Source organism: Macrotis lagotis, chromosome 1 (assembly GCF_037893015.1).
Source record: "Macrotis lagotis isolate mMagLag1 chromosome 1, bilby.v1.9.chrom.fasta, whole genome shotgun sequence".
NCBI classification, from domain to species: domain Eukaryota; kingdom Metazoa; phylum Chordata; class Mammalia; order Peramelemorphia; family Peramelidae; genus Macrotis; species Macrotis lagotis.
In genome coordinates, this window is record NC_133658.1 from 298,277,092 (window position 1) to 298,286,918 (window position 9,827).

A 9,827-nucleotide genomic window follows, 5' to 3' on the forward strand; every position below is an offset into this window, starting at 1 on the left:
ATCAGGGTTAAGTGACCTACCCAAGCTCACACAACTAGTGAGTGTCAAGTGACTGAGAACAGATTTGAACTCAAGTCCTCCTAATTTGAGAGTTGGTGCTCTACCCACTATGTCATCATGTTTAAGTATCAGCCTCTTAGAAAATTGTAACAGTAGTTACAATAACAGTAATTATGCTGTGACCCTAGGATGTATTCAAGGAAGATTAGTATCTTGGTGTGAGGGTTGCTTTCCACCTTTGATGTCCCCCAGGGCCACCTAACTCTCACCTGTGGCTCCAAGAAGTTGTAGCATGCCACACTCCAGTATACCATTTCTGCAGGAGGGCTGAACAAGGTTGAGGGTAACCAAGGGAGTCCCAAACTCATCAGTGAGTAGTGGGGGGTGTATAACCCAAGCATGTGAATTCTTCCACTGGTGGAATATATAGATGAGAACACTTTGTTCTGATGGCCATGAAGGCTGCTGAAGCAGGTGCTGTGGAATGCTTAGAGCTTGGTTAGACATTGAAGATGCCAAGGTCATCCACTGCATCTAGGGCCCTTACCAGTTGTCTTGATTCTGTCTTGCTATGCTGGATCATGATGACTTTTGGAAGAAAGAGTGAAGAAGTTGATTTCATGCAGCTCTGCCTCACTTAAATCCAATTTATGTATGCAACAAAAGACATCACTCATAACCATTCCTCAAAGTCCTGTAGTGACAGGCATGTGACGAAGCAGCAGTTGCAGATATACTGGGAGCTGTAGTCACAACCCAGCACACAGGAAGCCCAAGCCATAGCACTGATCTCCACTGAAAGCAGTAGGGACATTCTGCAGCCCCCCTGGGTGACCAAGCAGCCCTTTTAAGAATTGTACTGCTCACTTCCTGATTTGAGAAAGGGGCTAGAAAAGGTGCCTTAAAAATTGTCTGCTTCCCCAACCCTGGCCTGATTACCATGGCAGGTGGGGAATCCCACAGTGTGGTCAAAACACAAAAAAAAATCTACAAAAACTTCTTCAAAGAAGACTCCACTCACCATCGGTGTATGGAATGTATGCAAACTCAAAGACAACACAAGATCCAATAGACCTGAAAGACAAACAAGTCTTGTGAGAGAACTCAGCAGGTATCATATCCATAGTCCTGCATGAAACAAGGCAGGCAAATGAAGGTCAACTTACTGAAGTCAGAGCTGGAGATGTATTTTTCTGGAGTGACCATAGTGAAGGGGAGCACCATGAAGCTGGGGTAGGTTTTGTAATCAAAACTGATCTAGTCAGCATTCTTAAATGGCTACCAAAAGGAGTGAAGGACAGGCTCATACAATGTGATTGCCACTTCCAGGAAAATGCCATGCCACCCTCATCAGTGCCTATGCTCCCAGCATGACAAACACTGATGAAGTTAAAGAAAAATTTTATGAAGACCTGAAGACTCTTATCATCAATGTACCAAAAGAAGACAAATTTAAAAGTATGGGTGTAGACTCAGATTACCAGACATGGCAGGGAGTCCTTGGGAGGAATGGAATGGGAAACAGTAACAGCAATAGTAACCTTTTTTTATTAGAGATTTTATTTATTTTGAGTTTTATAATTTTTCCCCCAATCTTACTTCCCTCCCCCCACCCCCCACAGAAAGCAATCTGTCAGTCTTTACTTTGTTTCCAGGTTGTACATTGACCCAAATTGAGTGTGATGAGAGAGAAATTATATCCTTAAGGAAGAAACATAAAGTATAAGAGATAACAAGACCAGACAATAAGATATCAGTTGTTTTTTTTCTAAATTAAAGGTAATAGTCCTTGAACTTTGTTCAAACTCCACAATTCTTTCTCTGGATACAGATGATATTTCCCATTGCAGACAGCCCAAAATTGTCCTTGATTGTTGCACTGATGGAATGAGCAAGCCCATCAAGGTTGATTGATCATCACCCCCATGTTGCTGTTAGAGTGTACAATGTTTTTCTGGTTCTGCTCATCACAATCAGAATCAGTTCATGCAAATCCTGCCAGGCTTCCCTGAATTCCCATCCTTCCTGGTTTCTAATAGAACAATAGTGTTCCATGACATACATATACCACAGTTTGCTAAGCCATTCCCCTATTGAAGGACATTTACTTGATTTCCAATTCTTTGCCACCACAAACAGGGCTGCTATGAATATTTTTGTACAAGTGATATTTTTATCCTTTTTCATCATCTTTTCAGGGTATAGACCCAGTAGTGGTATTGCTGGATCAAAGGGTATGCACATTTTTGTTGCCCTTTGGGCATAGTTCCAAATTTCTCTCCCAAAAGGTTGGATGAGTTCACAGCTCCACCAACAATGTAATTAGTGTCCCAGATTTCCCACAACCCTTCCAACAATGATTGTTTTTCCTTTCTGGTCATATTGGCCAGTCTGAGAGGTGTGAGGTGGTACCTCAGAGAAGCTTTAATTTGCATTTCTCTAATAAGTAATGATTTGGAGCAATTTTTCATATGACTATGGATTGCTTTGATCTCCTCATCTGTAAATTGCTTTTGCATATCCTTTACAATAGTCACCTTCTACTGAAGACTTGTACATCTCATGACCTTCTCATCAGAAACACATTCTTCTGTTTACCAAATGCAATAAAACTTTCTGTATGCACTCTAGTAGCAAACATTGACATCTATTAGATTATGTGACTATAAGGAGAAGAGACAGACAGGATGTGAGAGTAACAAAGGCAATTTGTGGTTCAGAGTACTGGACTGATCACAGACTCATCATCTCTAAGCTAAATACTCATATTAAACCAAAGTGGCTACTCCAAGGCAAAATGGATGCTAGAATTAATGTCAAGAGATGAGAGTGTCTCTCTGAGATGGAAGAGTTTGTGGCTAACTTGAAGGGAAAACTGAGTCAACCCCACAGTTGGCAACAATGGAACAGAGTGGGCAGCTTTCAGAGATCTGGTGTACATCACTGCATTTGCTCATCTGGGCCATAACACTCACAAACAGCAAAACTGGTTTGATGAAAATGATGGGGGAAATTCAGAAGCTGCTAAATGAAAATTAGAACTCCACAAGGTTTACCAGCAGGATATCTATTTCTAAGAAGGCAACTATTTCCATCAAAAGTAAAATCCAAGTGAAGCTTAGGGCTCTTGGCTCAGTAAGAAGGCAGATGTGATTCAATTTTATGCAGATAGTAACAAATGAAAATATGTTAATGATGCTCTGAAAGCTATTTATGGGCCAAGGACATAGTATATCTCAACTACTCAGTGTTGATGGATCCACATTGATTAATGATAAGGATATGATTCTAGAGAGATGGGCTGATTACTTCCATGGTGTTCGTAATAGACCATCATTAATCAATGTAGAAGCCATTGACCATTTACCTCAAGTTGAAGCCAATCAGTTCCTGGCTAAAGTTGCAACTGAAGAAGAGGTTTTGAATGCCATTAGGCTCCTTTCAAGTGGCAAAGCATCTAGTGTTGATTCTATTCCAGCTGAGATCTACAAGGTGGGGGGGTCCATTGCTTATCTAAAAACTGACTGAAATTTTCCAGATTATATGGCATGAAGAGGTTATCCCCCAAGAATTCAAGGATGCCTCCATCATCCATCTCTATAGAGATAAAGGGAATAGATTGTCCTGTAGCAATCACAGGAGTATCTGTCTTTTAGTCATTGCAGGTAAAATTCTTGCTAGAGTCCTTCTCAATAGGTGATCCTTCACCTGAAAGTTGGTAGAGGAACAGTTGATATGGTGTTTGCTGCCCAACAACTACAGGAAAAATGCCAGGAACAGAACAGAGGTCTGTATACAACATTTATAGATCTGATTAAGACCTTTGATTACCGTCAGTTTTGAGGGTTTATGGAAAAATTATGCCAAAATTTGTTTGCCCAGAGAAGTTTATCAGTATTGAACTTCAGTTTTATGATGGTATGCATGCCCAGGTTCTGGATAGTGGACTATGCTCTTGAGATTTCCCAGTCACCAATGGAGTAAAACAAAGCTGTGTCCTTGCTCCCATGCTTTTTAGCATTATGTTTTCAGTCATGTTATCAAATGCCTTCAATGAGGATATACATGGCCTCAATATCAGCTACCACACTGATGGCAAATTTTTTAACCTGAAAAGGCTACGAGGGGCAGCTAGGTGGCACAGTGGATAGAGCACCAGCCCTGGAGTCAGGAGTACCTGAGTTCAAATCTGGCCTTAAACACTTAATAATTACCTAGTTGTGTGGCCTTGGGCAAGCCACTTAACCCCATTGCCTTGCAAAAAATCCTTAAAAAAAAAAAAGGCTACGAGCCAAGAAAGTGGAGGGACAGTTGTTGCATGATCTTCTGTTTGTGATTGAGCACTCAATGCAGCCTCTGAAGCTGAGATGTAACAAAGTATGGATCAGTCCTCTGCTACTTGCGCTAATTTTGGTCTAACAATTAACACTAAGAAAACACAGGTGCTCCATCAGCCACACTATACCATCCATATGTGGAGTCATTGATTACAGGAAATGAAGAAGTTTTGAGTACTGTGGACAAGTTCACTTACCTTAGAAGTGTACTTTTCAGGGAGGTACATGTTGACAATGAGGTTGACACTTGCATGGCCAGAGATGGCTCAGTATTTGAGAGGTTCCAAAAGAAAGTATGGGAGAGGTGAGTTATTAGACTGACTACCAAACTGAAGGTCAACAGAGCCATTGTGCTGACCTCATTGCTATATGCTTGTGAAACCTCAACAATCTACCAATGACATGTCAGAAAACTGAATTGCTTCCATTTAAATTGTCTTGCAAAGATTGTGAAGTTCACCTGGCAGGAGAAGATACCAGACACTGGACCTTTCTCAAACTAAACTGCCTAGCATTCCAACATTACTTCAGAAAAATGTTAGAATGCCAGATGTATGCTTGCCAAAAAAAAAAAAACCAAAACTATTTTATGGAAAGCTCACACAGGGCAAGTGCTCACAAGGGGGCCAGAAGAAGCGATATCAAGACACCCTGAGGGTCTCATTGAAGAACTTTAGAATTGATTGTACAGCATGGGAGACACTGGCTCAGGACCCCCCAGCATGGTCTGCCCTCATCGGTGAGAGTGCTGCGCTTTATGAGGAAAGTAGAATTGAAGCAGATCAAAGGAAATGTGACATCTGTAAGTTTAGAGTAAGCACCCTAGGTATTCACATGGACTATTCGTGCCCAACTTGTGGTAGGGCATTCTGACATATAGCAGGTAGTAAAGGGAAGAGTTCAAGGGTGCTTTCCTTTTCCATAAACTCTCTCAGAGTTTAGACTCTCAGAGAGAGAGAGAGAGAGAGAGAGAGCAGGCAGTCTTTCACTTAGTCCTTTTTATCTCAGCTCTCTCTGAAATATAAAAATATTTCTTGGGGTGGCTAGGTGGTGCAGTGGATAGAGCACTGACCTTGGAGTCAGGAGTACCTCAGTTCAAATCCGGCCTCAGACACTTAATAATTACCTAGCCGCGTGGCTTTGGGCAAGCCACTTAACCCCATTGCCTTGCAAAAACTTTAAAAAAAAAAGATATTTCTCAAGTAGCAGATTAGAGTCATGAATGCCAAAGAAATTGGACGCTTATTAGATAAGAGAAAATCATTAAAGTGGAAAAACATATCTAGAAACTAAAGGCAACAGTACTAATAAATAGACTGGATCAGTTACAGAAAAATGCACGATGCATGAAGCAACTTAGTTGTTTCAGAGACCATGCAGATATGGCCTCTCCCTTGATTGCACAGTAACAATAGGAGGGAGAAATGAGCAGGTTGTTACAGGGGTAAAATTGACCGGATTTGGTCACAGATTAACTATGAGACATAATAAAGATGAAGACAAACAAAAACCCAAAGTTATAAATATGCTTGATTGAATTAACAAACAAACCATTGACAGAAATTGTAAAGTCAGAAGAAGAAACACAGTAAGTCCTTAGAATCCTAATGGGACCCTTCAATCAAAAGTGATTGAAGGACTCTTATATAGAGGACTGGCAGCTACAGTGGATATAGTACTGGACTTGGTATCAGGAAGACTCATCTTCATGAGTTTGAATTTGACCTCAGACAAATCACTTAACTGTTTGCTGCCTTGGTTTCTCATCTGTAAAATGAGTTGGGAAAGGAATGGCAAACCACCCCAGTGGTCACAAAGAGTTGGACATGGCTAAACAACAAATATAGAGGGCATGCTTGCTCAGGTATGGACTGGACTTAATATTTCTGAGGTCCTTTCCAACTCTGAGATTCTGGGATCTTTCAGCACAACAGGATTATAGATGTCAATCTGGAAGGTCATCTAGAATGCCTTCATTTTACAGATGAAGAAAATGACTGTAGAGGGTAAAACAATTTGTGCAAAGCCACATAGGTGGGACAGTTGGGATCCTGCTCCTTTGATTTCAAAGCCAGTAACCTGTCCTCTGTGGTTCTGCTTACCAATTTTTTCTGCTGGAACAAAGGGAGGAATTAATTCTTTGAGATCAAGGTGATAAATAAGGAAATTTTCACCCTTAACTGACACTTTTAATGCACAGTATTAGAATTTATTATATATCATCAATTATGGGACCTATGTTTCTTCCTGTATGAGATGAGAACTTTGGATTAGTTAATCATTGAACATTCCCTCCCTCTCAGGAGTCTGGGATTTGATGCCTGAATATGTAGTGCTTAAAGTCTTTGCCTCATAAGGCTACATTTTTGCTCAAAGTTCTGAAATTAAGCATTGTTGATGATGCTTACATTCTGTAATGACTGCCTTTGTATTTATACATTAATCCTGTCCACTTCCTGGGGACTTCCTTAACTTCTTTAAGCTGATACACACTACATATACCCTTAACATGAAGATAAATACACTGCTGAATCTGTAAAATGATGGTCTGAACTAGATGATCTCTAAGAATCCTATGAGTCAGTAGCTCTGAGTTCTAAGCCTTAGTTCTACCACTTTAACTACATGACCTGACACTTCCTTGTTGACACAGAAAAGAGGGAGAGGTTTGGGTGGAAATCACATGTCTTCTTCCACTTGGCATTGACATGTTCAGACTCTGTTCTTGAGGAGTGGGGGAGAAGATAGAAGGAGAGGACATTGTACACCTTTCATTTCACAATCATTCTGTAAATCAGCTGTAAGAATTAAAAGTAAAAGTAAAAACAGCTGACAGGAAACAACCAGATTAACCTTGAAGCAAAAAATAAAAGATCATTAAAAGCAAAGAATACCCTATGATCGGATTTGGAGGAAGAAAGGGGGCAAAGAGTTAGTAGTAATAGGAGGTAGAATGACTCATCCCTCTTCATTAAAATAAGGAGAGTGTATTAGGATGATGTCTAAGTTATTCCAGCTCTGAGTCCTAAGTCCTAAATCTTATGTCCTAACTTTGAAGATCACTTTTGTCTCTATTTTCTTCAGTTTCAAGTTCTTCTAAGTCTGATATCCTATGTTATAATAGCTCTTTCAGCTCAAACATTCTATTTCTATATTCTAAGATCCTATTCAACTAAGGTCTTGTTCAACTCTGACATTCTGTCCATTTCATCTCAATATCCTTTAGCTTAAAATCCCTTCTAAATCTGATATTCCATGTTATAAGATCCCCTTCAGCTCTGAAATTTTGTATTCTGTGTTTAATGGCCAAGGAGCATTTACTGAAACCCTTGGCATTTCCAGGAAGGGAAGGTATGTGTTGAGGGACCTGAGATTTGGAATGATGAAATGCTTTTTGGTCTTGATCCAACCATATCAGTGGGACTGGGCAAGCTTTTGGCGTGTTTTCCTGCCAGCAAGGAAATTGTTGCTCTACTTCAAGCATAATACTATTCCAAAGTTGGGGCAAGAAAAGATCATGACTTTCCAGGGGGGGAGGTTCATGGAGAAGTGGTCAAATAAAATGAAACTCACAGAGGGAAAGAGATAGTTTACTAATCTGTTAAAAGTAGGCATTCTTCCTTCTCTGGACTGCTTCATGGAAGATAGGATGTTTGAACTGAATTTGAAGGTGAAAAAGGAAAGAGGGAATCTGAAGATGCTAGAGAAAGAATAATTGGGGCTTCAAGATTCCTAAAATTGGTGGGATCAAAAACCCAGGTGGGAGACTGGAGCTTTGGAGAAGAGGGAAAAGTTCCTGTCCATGAGAATTTTTAATCTAGATTCTAAGATTCAATCTCTCAGTGTGAATAAGCTTCTCAATTACATTACTTGACAAAGAACGCTATGGAGCACTTGACTGGTAGATACTTATAATAATAAGAATCTCACAGGATAAAAAATCATGAGTGGGTTCTAATCTGCGGCAGTGGATATTAATACTCACATTCTTGAATTCATATTGAAGTGACATCAAACAGAATTGATTCTAAATATAACTTAATTGATTTGTTACATTGACTAATTAAATTATTTTAATTTATATATTTCTCCTCCAATTTTTATTATTTCCTCTTCAAAAAGAACATTGAGCTTGAGATCAAAGCATGTTGCTATAAGGACCACGGAATCTGATTTACAGTTGGAGAGGACATTAGAAGTCCAATGGTTTCGTTTACATTTGAGAAAAGTGAGGCAAAAGTAGTTAAATGTCTTGCTTAGGGATGATTTCAAGGAAACCTGAAAAGATATGGACTGATAACAAAATAAAGTAAGCAGAATCAAGAAAACAATTTAGGTTTTTTTTTGTTTTTTATTTTTTATTTTTGCAAGGCAAACAGGGTTAAGTGGCTTGCCCAAGGCCACACAGCTAGGTAATTATTAAGTGTCTGAGACCGGATTTGAACCCAGGTACTCCTGACTCCAGGACTGGTACTTTATCCACTACGCCACCTAGCTGCCCCCAAGAAAACAATTTATACAAAAACTACTATTTAAAGAAACAATTGTGATAGACTTAGGACCTCTGGTAGATACAATGTCCAACCATAATTCAAGAGGCCTCATGATGAAACATGCTGCTTACCTCCAGAGAAAGGAGTAAAGGACTCAGAGTGCATGTAAATTTATCCATCTATATTTTATATCTTTATACTTACATATATATGTATACATGTAAATGCATATATATATACATACATAAAATGTGTGTATGCATATGTATGTATATCATTGTTGATCTCTATTGCTGTTTGTATCATCAGTTGGTACTAACAACCTGGAGAGGAAAGAGTCACATTGCTTTGTGGAGATCTTTAGCATAACTGGTAAGGCACTCCTTTTAATGGTATGTCTGATATCCAGCTCCTTTGTTCCATCCTGGATATTTATAGCTAGAAAGCTTTTCAGATTCTGCCTTCTGATAAGAGGAATGGTATAAGAATCCCTCTCCAAAACTCTATTTTGGAGTGTTTTTTTAGCTGGGCCCCTCACACACAACTATGTTATCCACAAGCTTAGAGAAATATTAATAAATGTGCATATTAACTTAATTCTGATTTTTTTATGAGTACAAATTCTTGAAGCTAACATTTGTCCCTTATTAGGGCAAACTCTGAAGGCTAATGCATATTTATTTTTTTAAAGGACAGACTTATGGAGGTCATCAATATCTGTCTATATGTCTATAGGTCTGTTTGTATTGTGAGTATTTGAACATAACTAATGCAGGAATTTGTTTTGCTTATCTATACATGTTGCAATGGGTTTTGTTAATCTTGTTTTCTCAGTGAGAGTGAAGGCGATAGGAAAAAGAGAATTTGGAGTTGAAAATAATAAAATGAATTTTTAAATTTATTTATGACAATGGGGTTAAGTGATTTGCCCAAGGTCACACAGCTAGGCAATTATTAAGTGTCTGGGGCTGGATTTGAACTCGGATCCTCCTGACAT